This window comes from Limulus polyphemus, unplaced genomic scaffold, assembly GCF_000517525.1.
Source record: "Limulus polyphemus unplaced genomic scaffold, Limulus_polyphemus-2.1.2 Scaffold6406, whole genome shotgun sequence".
NCBI lineage: Eukaryota > Metazoa > Arthropoda > Merostomata > Xiphosura > Limulidae > Limulus > Limulus polyphemus.
The window spans coordinates 1-13,405 of record NW_013672016.1 but is presented as its reverse complement, the minus strand read 5'-3'; the positions used below and the strand labels follow the sequence as shown (position 1 = coordinate 13,405).

Here is a 13,405-nt window from a genome sequence, read left to right as displayed (position 1 = left end):
AATTTATAACCAGGATAATATCTAATGACTTTAAAACACTATCTATTTATAACCATGAAAATATCTAATGACTTTAAAACATTATCTATTTATAACCATGATAATATCTAATGACTTTAAAACCCTATCAATTTATAACCATGATAATATCTAATGACTTTAAAACACTATCTATTTATAACCATGATAATATCTAATGACTTTAAAACACTATCAATTCATAACCATGAAAATATCTAATGACTTTAAAACACTATCAATTTATAACCATGATAATATCTAATGACTTTAAAACACTATCTATTTATAACCATGATAATATCTAATGACTTTAAAACACTATCTATTTATAATCATGATAATATCTAATGACTTTAAAACGCTATCAATTTATAACCATGAAAATGTCTAATGACTCTAAAACATTATCAATTTATTACCATGAAAATGTCTAATGACTTTAAGATGTTATCAGTATACTTACTTTTTCTGTAGCTTAGGATCTATTAAAATAAAAAATATCTTACAGTTAAGATAGACCAATATTAAGTAAGTTGAAAGTTTTTCCACCACTGTGCTTCCTAACTGTAAGTTGTTGGTGTTGTTAGTGTCTGCTGGTTATATACAGACAGTATTGTTGTTATCTACTAGTTATGTATGAAGACTTAAGCAGTGTTCCTCATCTTGAACAGTTGATACATGGAAACCAGATAGAACAAAATGACTGCATTAATTCTGAGCTGGTTAAAAGAAAATGGGAAGTTGAAAAAACGATAAGTCTCCTAGACCAGATAACATATCTCAAGGGTTTTGAAGGAGGTTAAAAATTGGATATGTGAGCCACTTGCTACTATTTTTTGTTAGTCTTTGGTACCTGCCCACTGTTCATGTTTTCAAGGGAGGTGATAAAAATTGTCCCAGTGATTGTAGACCCATTAGTCTTACATCAGTTGTGGAAAAGTTTTGGAAAGTGTGATAAAAGGTGCATTGCAAAGTCATTTAACAAGGATTAGAATTTATTGGATAGTCAACATGGTTTCACTAAGGGAAAATCTTGCTTTACAAATCTTTTGACATTCTTTAAAAAGGTTACTGCTTACTTAGATGAGGGTAAGAGCTTTGATGTATGTGGATTTTCAGAGGCATTTGACAAGGTGCGATGTAAAAAGACTTGTAAAAATATATCTCTATAGGTGTGGAGGATAAGTTAGCAAATTGGATAGAAAAGTGGCTGGATGGAAGAAAGCAGAGGGTTGTTATAAATGGAGTTCAGTCAAACTGGATTAATGTCACAAGTGGGGTACCTCAGGACTAAGTCTTAGAACCTTTGCCCTTTTTGGCTTACATCAAGGACATAGATAAAGGAATGGTCAATAAATTACTTAAATTTGCTGATGATATAAAAGTCTTGAGTGTTGCTGGCTGTGAGTATGATGATGCTGATTTACAAAAGATTTAGATAATTTAGTAAGTTGAGCAAATAATTGGCAGATGGGTTTTAATTATAATAAATACAAGATAATGCATGCTAGTTATAATTTGGATGGGAACAATCTTAACAGTGTTATGAAAGAAAAAACCTTGGTGTAGTGGTTGATCAGTCTCTTATAAAAGCCATTCAAGTGTACTGTTGCTAGTGGTAGGACAAATAGAATTTTAGATTGTATCTACAGAAATGTTGAATACAAGACTAAAAGGGTTATAATTTCATAATAGAGGTCATTATTTAGACCAAATTTAGAGTATTGTGTTCAGTCTTGAGCTCCTTACCTTAGAAAAGGCATTGAATTGTTGGAAAGGGTTCAGAGGAGGGCTACTAGAATCGTGCCCGAGATGGAGGGGTTCTCATACAAGGAGAGGATAAGATCTCTGAAAATGTTTTCTCTTGGAAAAAGTAGAGGTGATTGAGGTGTTTAAGATTGTTAAGGGAATTAATAGTGTTGATGTATCATCTCTTTTCATACTTAATGATGAGAATTGTAGGAATAGGAGACACAAATATTAATTTTGGCAGGATAGGGATCATCTTCAGCTACGACAGTTTTATTTTTCTAATAGGGTATTTGACCTTTGAAACAGATTGCCTTCGGATGTTGTGGAGGCAATAAATTTCAGTTTAAGAGAAAGCTTGATAACTATATGAATAATAAGGGCTAGCTTTGAGGTTGTTTTTTTATATTTTGTTTATTTAATAGTTCTAGTTTAGTTTAGAGGATGAGAGAGCCTAGATGGACCAATAAGTCTCTTGTTGTCCTTAAAATTAAGTTATGTTATAGGTTGTCTCCAATGTTTAGCACTTTTCTAAATCCATAGTGATTTTTACAGAACAAGTTTTTCTTACTTAAAAATATACTCAACCTACTTTTAACTGTTTTTCAATATATATATCATTAAAGCTTTTTGTAGCTTACCTGAAAAAGTACATTGAAGCTACAACTGTACTTGAAGCTAAAAACAAGTTTTTAAGTGTTCTATAAATAAGGTATACATATCATTTCGTTATTTTTATTTTCAATGACAATATTGGTTAGAATGCTTAATACATCTGGTTTTATTTTTTTATTACAATATTTCTATTATGGATATTTGGCATTGTTATATGAATATAGGACTAACTTCAACTTTCTACGTTGGCCAAGCCTCGTGAAATATTATTGTTCCAACAGCTCAATACTTTTATTATGGATATTTGGCATTGTTAGCCAAGTCTATGAATTTAGGACTATCTTCAACTTTCTACGTTGACCAAGCCTAGTGAAATATTGTTTCTACGATTGAAAATTCGAAACATTATGGCATCCAAATGACCAAAACAATGCATTCTAATCTTTATATGTATTAATTGTAAAAACAGTATATTTAATTAGTTATACTCGTTACTAGGTTGATTTATACTTTTGATCTAAATAGGTAGCTATTCTAATTTGAAGTTAGTATTACTGTGTTACTTTCTCTTAAATATACACTTAACGTTTCTACTGTTAACATTTCAATACTTTCTAGTTGTGTAACTTTTTTACAAATCTTAAAACACAACATCGTTAACATATACCCAGACCCATTATATTGCCTGTAATTATGAAACAATTCATATTTGTCTAACTGATACCAATATATTTAAATGTTTTATCCCATATATCAGTCTGAATTAAAATATTTATCTTAGGTTCCATGTTATAATACAGCATTAATTCAATCTGCTCAAATTTAACCTTAATACTTCTTATACTTGTGTGTAATAATTTTTTCTGTTTATGTTATAAACATAGATTTCTTATCTCCATTTCATTTGAGTAAATTGAGGCCTTTTGATTCAGTTTGACAAGCCTTTTCAAAGTCATTCTTCATTATATTCTGTCACTTTATTTAAATTCTCGTATTTTGGATCTTTGACTTTATCATAAAGATTTTTTTCTTTATTTACTCACAAAATATCAAATTTTCTGCTTTGTATAATAACTATATTGACATAAATATTATATGCTCATGTAAATAAATTTTACCTTCTTTAAATTTTGAATCCATGTCAGTACTAATCATACCATTTTTTTTGCTTATAAACAGTTTTCTTACATTATATTTAAAATTACTATTATGGTTTTTGTTCTGTACCTAGATTATATAGGCCTGCAATGTTTTATGGTCTTGAAATTCTTACATGTTCTAGAGTAATTCCTATATGCTGAATCTGAAAATAGTATCAATTTTCCTCCATCACGTACAGACATTTTGCAAAACACCACATGTACTTTTACATAAGTGAATAATTTTCAATAAAATCAGGTCACATTTTGTTATGCTTAAAATGTTGACAACCACTGGCTATAGATTTCTAGACCAATTGCGACATCAAGACATCAGAGAAATGAAAAGAAGGTATCAGGGATGGTGGAACATCAGCATGTTGGCTGATTACAGCTGGACATTGAAACAAGATGATCCAGATGCAATACATAAAAGAAAGACCACAACACGTAGTTTTGAGACTAAAAGACATAGCTTTCACAAAAAAATCCGGATGAATGATTATGCATATTCATTTGACATCAATGTCAAAATGAAATAATAATTTGATCTAAGCAAGTTTTTTTATTTTCTTCCCAATGTGTAAAAAATCCTAAAGTGATAGAAAAAAATGAATATTATTTTCAAAATCTGCATAGCTGAATTATGGAAAATTCGTTATTAAAACCAAAACAACTTTTATGAAGTTTAAATTCGTAGGCGTGTGTTATACGTAATTATGTCACTTTCACTGATCTTTATACAAATTTTATTAGCAACTATTTTACAACTTCATGTAAATTTTTTGGTCTTCCAATTATTTCCAAATTTGGATTCCTCAAATACTGACTTGATTCAGAAACCTCCTGCTAAATTTGTTTCAACGTTTTCTCAGTTCTCAATTTCTCTTTTCCAATTATCTTTTAACTCCTTTACTTTCTGAATAAGTCTATTATAAGTCAAGATATGCTGCTATTTCAGAAGGTTTTCCAATTCCATCATCACATCTCTCTCTCTCTCTCTACACATCATATCCAAACAGGACATTAGTGACCATGATCTTCCACAGATATCTTTTCCATGAGGCACAAAGAATTTTCAATGTCAATACATTCATCCATTTAGATATTTTCATGACATAAATCAACCTCTGTCTTCCACTGCCTCTCCTTCCTTCAATCTTTCCCATTCAATCATGCTTTCAATTTCTTCTTTCCTCATAACATGACCTAGAAACTCCAACTGTCTTTCTGATGTTAATCAGCAGCTTCCTCCTGCAACCTGCTCTTGACAAAATATCTTCATTGTCCAACGTTCCTTCAAGATGTGCCTTAAGAACCACAACTCGATTGCTTCAATTCCCTTTTCCATATTTGGCAATATTGTCCAACATTCTGATGCATATGTGAGAATTGGTATAACATAATTCAAAACTCTTAACTTCGTCCCCATAGAAATTTTACTATTTGTTAGTATCTATTCATCATCAGATACAATCTTGTTTTACTGCATGTCTCTTCCCATCCTCTTTAGCACTTATTTTTAATTGCCATCCTGCTACCATCACTTAGCTTACATTTCCATTTTGCTTTTTTTGTTATTGTTGTTAACTCAGCATATTAATTTTTACCAAATCCAGCATAATAATAATGAACATTTGTTTTACATTTCTCATCAGAACACACAATACAATCTGAATTAGGGAGCTTTTATCAATCAATAACTTTTTAACTGGCTAAAAAAGAACAAGTCTATAAGATATTGTTGTAACATTTTTTTGTTGTTGGTGGGCTCTTTCACATTATCTCGTGAACAATTCAGGTTCAGTCCATGTGACAAGAACATTACCTTATTTCCTCCTTTCATGTTATGAAAAATATTAACTAACATAAGGCAAATCAACCTATTTATAAAAAGTAACTTGACAAGTGTGACAGAAAATACAGATATAAATACTTAATGAAAATACACTGACTGATTCAACTCTGATTTAAAAATAACTTTTAACTATACCTTTGACAACTTATTTTCTATCTAACCTAACAATGCCTCATTGAATATCATATTTGTAATCAACTCATGTTCTACATATTTCTAGGACTTGCTTGATTCTAGCATCATACACCATGTAGCTAACATCTAAATTAAAACATATTACATTATAAATGGAGCAGTTCCAAGCTTCACTAGATAAATGTTTTATTTTTTGCCCTAAGATTACAGTACATGTAGATTACTTTCATCTCCATTGACAACATTGCTATATGCAAGTACCCTTTACAAAAGCTAACCATTAGCTAAAAATAACAGCATGCCTAAGTGTATTTATAATAGTTTTAACTTTGTTTTAGACAGTTTTAGTAATTCTTGGCTGAATACTCTTAGAACTGGCCTACCAGCACCAATAATCAAGTCTGATTTCACTTTTGGTTTAATGATAAAAACAGTACATATTATTACTTCAAAGTAAATGTTTGCCTATATGAGGTAGAAGATTAAAGAAATTACTGAACCAACCTGTTGTCACACAACAGCTTCTTCACCATGAAAAGTAAAGGAGACAGTTACTTAGAATAAATAAAATCACAACTGTAATTACAACTTAAGTCCATGTACAACAACTTCTATACAATCTTTTATTAACAGAAAGTTGCAAGGGATCACATTATATAGTAACAACAACGTGTAGCTTAAAATCCTCTAGTTACATCCACGTATCATATACTAATCTAAGCATCTAAAGCATTCAAAGTTTGTTTTCCACCCCAATTTCATTTGTTTTACACCCTTACATCTCTTTGTTAATTAGCATTTTCCTCATTTTTTGTCTGATGCTGGACAAAATAAATCATATTATGACCAAACTAGAGGAGCATGGAACATGATGAAGTAACTGTGAACACAAGCAGAGTCCTGTTTGAATCTCCAAGTCTACACAAAATTTATTATTTATTATCATCATCATCAAAAATTTCTGTTCTCTTTATCCACTTCAACATTAGTTATAAACTATAGCTTCTTCTCTTGAAAATAAATGAAACAGTTACTTAAAATAAACATGTTGTTTCTTCATTGTGTCAAGGGTCCACATACATCAAGTCCATATCCTTTCCTTCATCCAGATAATAAGTAACATCCTTAAAAAAATATATCACTTTTATTATTATCATAAGATTACGGTTTTCTCCACCAGTTAAACAACTTTTTTTAATATCTTTGTTAATCTTTTGTTTTATTACCATTTTATTTTGACACATTTGCCATTATTGTAAAATTTTTACCTGGCAACTTCATGTAATACAAACTAGAAAAAAGACAATTATCAGACCTGTTTATAGGTGATAGTGAGAAATATTACAATTGTATAAAATACGTTACCATTTTGGCTGAGATATCAAAACATTCCAATCTCATCAATTAAACAAGTTTTTTCTGATATAAGATGTAAACCTTTCTGCCTTATAATTTTCCATGCTCTCTTAATCCACCCAGATAAAAGACAGGCATTCTGTTGGTTAGTCAGTGCCACCAGATGTCCCTGGTATTGATCCAATTGAAGCATTCCACCTAGCTATGTTGTGCATGTGATTTTTTTCAACCACTAGGTCCAAATATATTCTTAGGGTGATCAACAAAACTGCCAGAACAGATACACAATATCCTGGAGCTCTCATAGTTAGTCATATGACTAGAAAAATTCAACCCAGGAACAAGACAGCTTCAAACTTCCTGCTACATACCAGATTGGTCTCGAGTGGAAAAAATAAGTTACTAAGATGGACAGGTCCAAGGAGAAGTCATGCTCAAAAGTAGATCTGTAGCTTGACTTCAGCAATGTCCACTGGAAAAACCAAAGGTTCTAAATAACAATGGTTAAAACTGCAAAGATGTATATGACATCATGTCTTCCCTGGAGATGAAAAGCCCCACTTCTGAGGTTTCAAAAGGTAACATATCTCTGATGAGTAAGGCAAATCAATTGGACATCTATGATGGTTATTGAAATGGTACAGGTAAGAGTTGATTTCTCAGCAGTACAGTGCAGTATCTTATTGTACAAGTAACATAAATGATCTTGTATGCTTTCTTCCTTTTCTTCTCAAAATCAGATATTTCTCAATTGCTGTGCATAATCAGTGGTGTTTCTATGCATAATTATGGTTCCCACACTTTGAAAGTCATTACTCAGATTACTAATTAATGATATGCACAGTGGCTTTGATTTACTAACATATGATATAATCATTTATAAGTTGGTCTTTGTCTATAGTCAAGTTATGCATCTTGAGTCATGTTGTAAGATACACCCTTTATATGAGAATTCTTGTCATTGTGTTGAAGGCCATGTACACCAAGTCCATATCCTTTCCACCATCCACATAAGTGACATCCTCCAAAAACAAAATGCAACAGATTAATAAGGGAAGACTTTCTTTGGATCATGGAAAAGTTGTAGACATGGTGCAGTTATATTTCAAAAGTTTTGATACAGTGTCATGCACAAAATTAGCTAAAACAATTACACCTGTGGGGGGGGTTTGGAAAATACAAATAAACTGGATTGTTATTAATGGAGTTCAACCAAACTGGACCTTTGTCATTAGAAAACTACCTCAGGGGTCAGTCTCGGTCCTCTACTTTTACTTATTTACATTAATGACACTGATTGGGACATAATTAGTAAAGTTTCAAAGAATGTCAAAAAAAAAAGCAAAAAAGTTTCCCATATTGAAACCATGTCTACTATCCAACAAAATTTAAAACTTTGTGAAATGACTCTGTAAAGTACCATATATCAAACTTCCAAAACTTTTCCTACCATTGATGTAGGATTAATAGGCCTATAATTACCTGACAATGCTTATCATTTTCCCTTAAAAAGATGAGTGATATTAGGAAATTTTCAATCCTCTGGCACTTGCACACTACTCAAGGGCTTGCAAAAAATATTAGTAAATAGCCCACATAGCCATTCCTTAAACTTCTGACAAAACCCATGGGGGGAATATTTTCTGTAATTTAGTCAATTATGAATATCAAAAAAAAAAGATTTCACTTATTTCTTATCTTTGCCTTTATTAAAAAGTCAGATTAGACTATCTCATCAGAACATTTCACCATCCAAACAGGCTTGTGACAAGACATTATACCCGAAGCAAGAACAGTACCAATCAAATTAAGATAGGTGGCAATTGTAATTAATATCTAATGTGTGAAGATAATAACACGAGACAATGTATTAATTGTAACTTCTGCTATGTTCTATAGAAACATCATAATCAATTCTGCATTTAAAAAATTGCTTATTAAGCAATTAAGGTCAAGTATTAGATTAAAAACATTTACAAGCAAGTTTGTGTAATGTTACACTGGAAAGACAGAAACCATGAAATTTCACTTCCCACAAAGAGAATGCTAATTTTTTTTTATATATCCTCACCTTTCAGCCTTTAGATCCAGTATCAATACTGATATAATGGCAAAAGGCACTGGATGAGATTTGTGTTATGTGGTAGATTATGTTGTTATAGCTATTCCTCAATAGATTCAAAAACACAATAATAGCAACTTCTACAGAATGGAAATTCTGATTCGTACAATATTCCAACCCATAGTATCAGGTCATCATCAGGTAAAAGTTTCATTCAATAAAATAGTTTGAATAGCAATAAACATTACAGGTTTGTAGGTGGTATTAAATTGGCATTTTAGTAAAGTGAGGTGGTTGAAATATTAATAAATGGGAATTCCTGGATATTGATTTAGCATTGGCTTTGATGACTATCAATTGTGCTTCAGGTATTTTTTTTCTGTTGATGTCTGGTTCTATCTGGATGACTAACTATTTTCACCAATATACTTAGTTTCTTTGAGATGTTAAAAAAACATGCGAGTGTCCTTCAAGTTGTTCCTTAAATCATGATGTTCACTTCCCTCCTGGTTTCTCTAATATCCAAGTGTTTACAAGAGTTACATGTGATTTTTGAGATCACTCCATTGTTTCCATTCTCAGTGAGATAATGGTTAGTAATAACACTCTTGCTTCTAATTCATGGCCTTTGTATGATTATGGTATTTATGTCAATGTTGTGTTTCTTCAGAAGTCATTTCCATACTCCGATTAGGTTTTCAATGTGTTTGACGTGTATACTATATTGATGATAAAGTTTTTTTGGATATGTTGATTATTCATTTAACAACTTCTTCTAGACAGATGTTTTTTTAATGAATATTTCAGAAATTCATTTTAGTTCATCTAAATTGTTTGCAGAGCATATATTAAAAAATTCTATTAATATAATATACTTCAAAGTTCCTATTTTCTGTCTTATGGGGTGTACAGATTTCCAAATAAGGTATTGTTCCGAGTTTGTTGCCTTTCTATTGGTTTTAGTCTCAAATACTGATTGTTTTCTCATGATGTGCATGTTTAAAAGGTTTATGGAGAAAGTTTAATTTTCATTTAAAAAATAATAATGTTGGTATGTATGTCATTAATGTTGTTTGAGAAGCTTTTTCTTTCTTAATCAAAGTTGGAACTGGGAAAAAAAAATCAACATATCTAATCAACAAAAGAGCTTGGAGATCCCCATGTTCAAATCTCGTTATTCCATTTGAATTAAAAAAGGTGTTTGCTAGTACACTTGGTAGTGTTCTGCCCATACAGATGGTATTAATTTGACAGTAAATTATGTTGAATTTGAAACCGAACTTTGTGGCAAGATTAAGCATGGTTAGAAAACTTGATGCAGACGTGGACATTGTGTTTCAGGTCTTTGATAATTTGTTCAATAATAAGTTTGTACACCTCTTTTATTGGAATATGTGCGTGTCTCAAAACTTGCCATTTTGTGTTTTGGATCCAATTTTGCTATGGAGAATTTGTTGACATTTTGAAATGCATTTTCATAAGTGTTTTATGAATTTTCACCAGCTATAGAGTTAAGGAGTTCTACCATTTGTGTACTGTAACCAGTTTCTGAGCTCAGGGATTATGCAGCCACCTTTTTGAAGTGCTTTCAGAAGTTTATTCATTTCTTTTTTCATATAAACAGTTGAAGTTTTCATCCATTTTAAAGTATTTGTTGGGGTCAGTGTTTTTAACATCTAAAAGAAACCAAACATATTAAAACTGAAAATCATCTGAAGAGAATGAGAAATCAATAGAAGAAAATAAGCTGAAGCACTACTGATAGTCATGAAAGCCAACTTTAAATAAATATCCAGGAGTCCTCCTTTTATCTACTTCCTTTGACTACAAGTCCAATTTAACACCACATGCCAAACTTGACCTCACATTCATGAGTCTGTATCATTTGCTGAAACTCAAACTACTTTACTGATTGAAACTTTTAGATGATAATGACCTAATACAATGGGTTGAAATATTGCAATCATTAAAATCAGAACTTCCCTATTGTAAAAGTTACTGTTATTGAATTAATTAATTAGTAGGTTCCTCACTTGATAAAACTGAAATAGCAAAATGTTGGGAATAAAAAAAATTTTTTTTTTTGTGGTGATTAGTTGTACTTATAATTTTTAAAGCACATTACAATCATTAAAAAAATTACAAAAGAGAAACTCTAACAATCTTAAAAGCACCAATCACATCCTGCAAGCACTTCTGCTTTCCATAATTTTTTAAAAAAATATCAAGAGATTTTGACCTATCCACAAAAAATAGTTGTTAGATTTGAAGAGAGCTTGTTTTCCTCTGTGTTTAACTGTATTGCACCCAGAAATTGTATCATGAAAGCTTGAGAGTCAATTCCAGAACAGATATCTGAATTTGGAATAGATTTTACAATGTAGTAATAAAATACTTACTTAAAAGTCATAGCAAAAAGTGAAAAAAAAAAAATAGTTATATTATACTAATTTTCCCAACACTGGATTAACCAGAAAGGAAGTAAAACAACAAATATAATGCACAATCATGAGTAACATTATTGTTGACTTATTATCCACAGAACATATATTGTTATAAAAAACTCCCTTATACTTTATTTCAGGGATTCTCAAACAGTGGTACATATACTACTGGTGGTACGTGGAGCTAATGCCAATGGTACACGACACAATTAATATTTAAAAAATCATAAAATTTGTAATAAGCCCTATCTGAGCTTTCCACATACATATACACACACTACTCTCCTCTACCTGTATAGACTCTCCAGTATTTTCTTCTCTTCAAATTGACAAAAATGGTACCACATATCCGTCAATCACATCAGAAGAAACAATCCATCCTTCACATTAATGGGTAAGCATTAAAAATATGAATTTTTGCTACTAGGTTTTTATCTTTATTATGAATTAGACCTGGGTTTGTAATTTTTAAAAAATTAAACAAAAAGTGTTAGGCAAGCCAAAAACATTTGAGAACCACTGCTTTATGTCATTACTTTTGCACTGTGGTTATGATCTAGGTAAATTTTGGGTGGGGATAGTTCCTCTCCTTCCTTATGCCTTGGAATTGGATAATATTAGTTTTTGTTAATATAAAATAAAACTTTAAAGTTAAATTAAACTTTAAAGCGTTAGAGAGCCTAAATTTGGACTATGTCTTCCAGTTCCACTGGTTGAGTACTACTTCAGTTCATGGAACTTCTTTTAGAAGTACCACTACCAGTGCGCCTGTATTACTAATAAATAGTAGTAGTAGTATTAATAATACCAGTTCGGTAGCTAACACTGAGAATCAGTCACCGAGGTTATATCACTACCAGTAATCAGTATCACATTCACACAGACATTCACCTATTTCCGAGTCTGATTCAATTTTAAGTTTTATTGTTATTGCCAAGATTCTAAAATAATAGTAAATTTTTTTTTAGATTCACTTTTAAAACTCCTAGTTCTACAAGTTTTATATTATACTTTTATTATAAATTATATAGTACTAATATTACTATTTGTATTACTAATACTAATAACTAGTAGTATTACTTTTTAACTTTTAAGTGCTCGTGTTATTAATATTATAACTTCGTAAGTTAGTAGTTGTAGTAATAGTATTCTTATTGATAACAACATAATTCAAAAATAAAACAAACATTAGGAAAAGTAACCTTTCACAATCTTCTTAATCTTACCTTAAGTCTTGTACTATATTGGATGTAAATCTATGGAACCAGAAAGTACTAGTTAATCTCCCAAACTCGAAACATCTCTACGAAACTAAATTAGTACTCGACGGGTAAAATATGACAATAGTATACGATATTTTTGAGTGCGGGGTTAATAATTTCTGCTCCGCTCTCTGACTAAGGTAAAGTTTACAATTACATTTTTACGCTTCTATTTTACGTTTCTATTTATAATAAATAACAGAGAAATATATTGTTGCTCATCTCTTTGTTTGAAATTTAATATAAAGTAAAGCCACCGTAAGTCAATTACGTCACTGAGCGCATATTTAAAATTATTCCACAGAATCTACTGTCACATGAATGTGTGTACGCAAGCGCCAGTGAATATCAAAGTTAATGCAAAACAAAATTTTTCACGTGGAACAAACAATGCAGCCAAAGGATAAAGTAAAGAAAAAACTTCAATCCTTCAAAAACAAGATAGTAGATGTGGTAATTGCACCATCCCTACGTAATTATGTAGATGTCAGGAAACTTACTTTTTTTAGTAGAAATATATATTGCAATGTAAGTTAAATATAGGTATGTCGAGCTAAGAATTGAGTAGAAATCAGTGACTTGTTGGCGATAAATTCGACAATAAACGAACAGAACGCACTCCATTTTTTTTTAAATAATATATATATTAAAAACAAATTGAACATATTGTTACGACTGCGGAAGTCACGTGACGCTGGTAACACGTAATGAGTATCTCGAACGTTCCTGGAGGCTCGAGTGTTTGCCAGACGCCCTCTATTTAG

The 13,405-nt window shown here is 31.0% G+C and overlaps 1 long non-coding RNA gene across 1 annotated transcript in view; it reads right to left on the bottom strand.

Moving 5' to 3' along the window:
• LOC106473689 overlaps positions 1-12,919 on the bottom strand; it is a 21,276-nt gene extending 8,357 nt beyond the window's left edge. The window contains exons 1-2 of the long non-coding RNA XR_002613751.1: positions 12,606-12,919; positions 6,552-6,641 (exon numbers count right to left, since the gene is read on the bottom strand). This is a non-coding gene — a long non-coding RNA (uncharacterized LOC106473689). The remainder of the gene's footprint in view (positions 1-6,551; positions 6,642-12,605) is intronic.
• Positions 12,920-13,405: the final 486 nt, after the last annotated feature.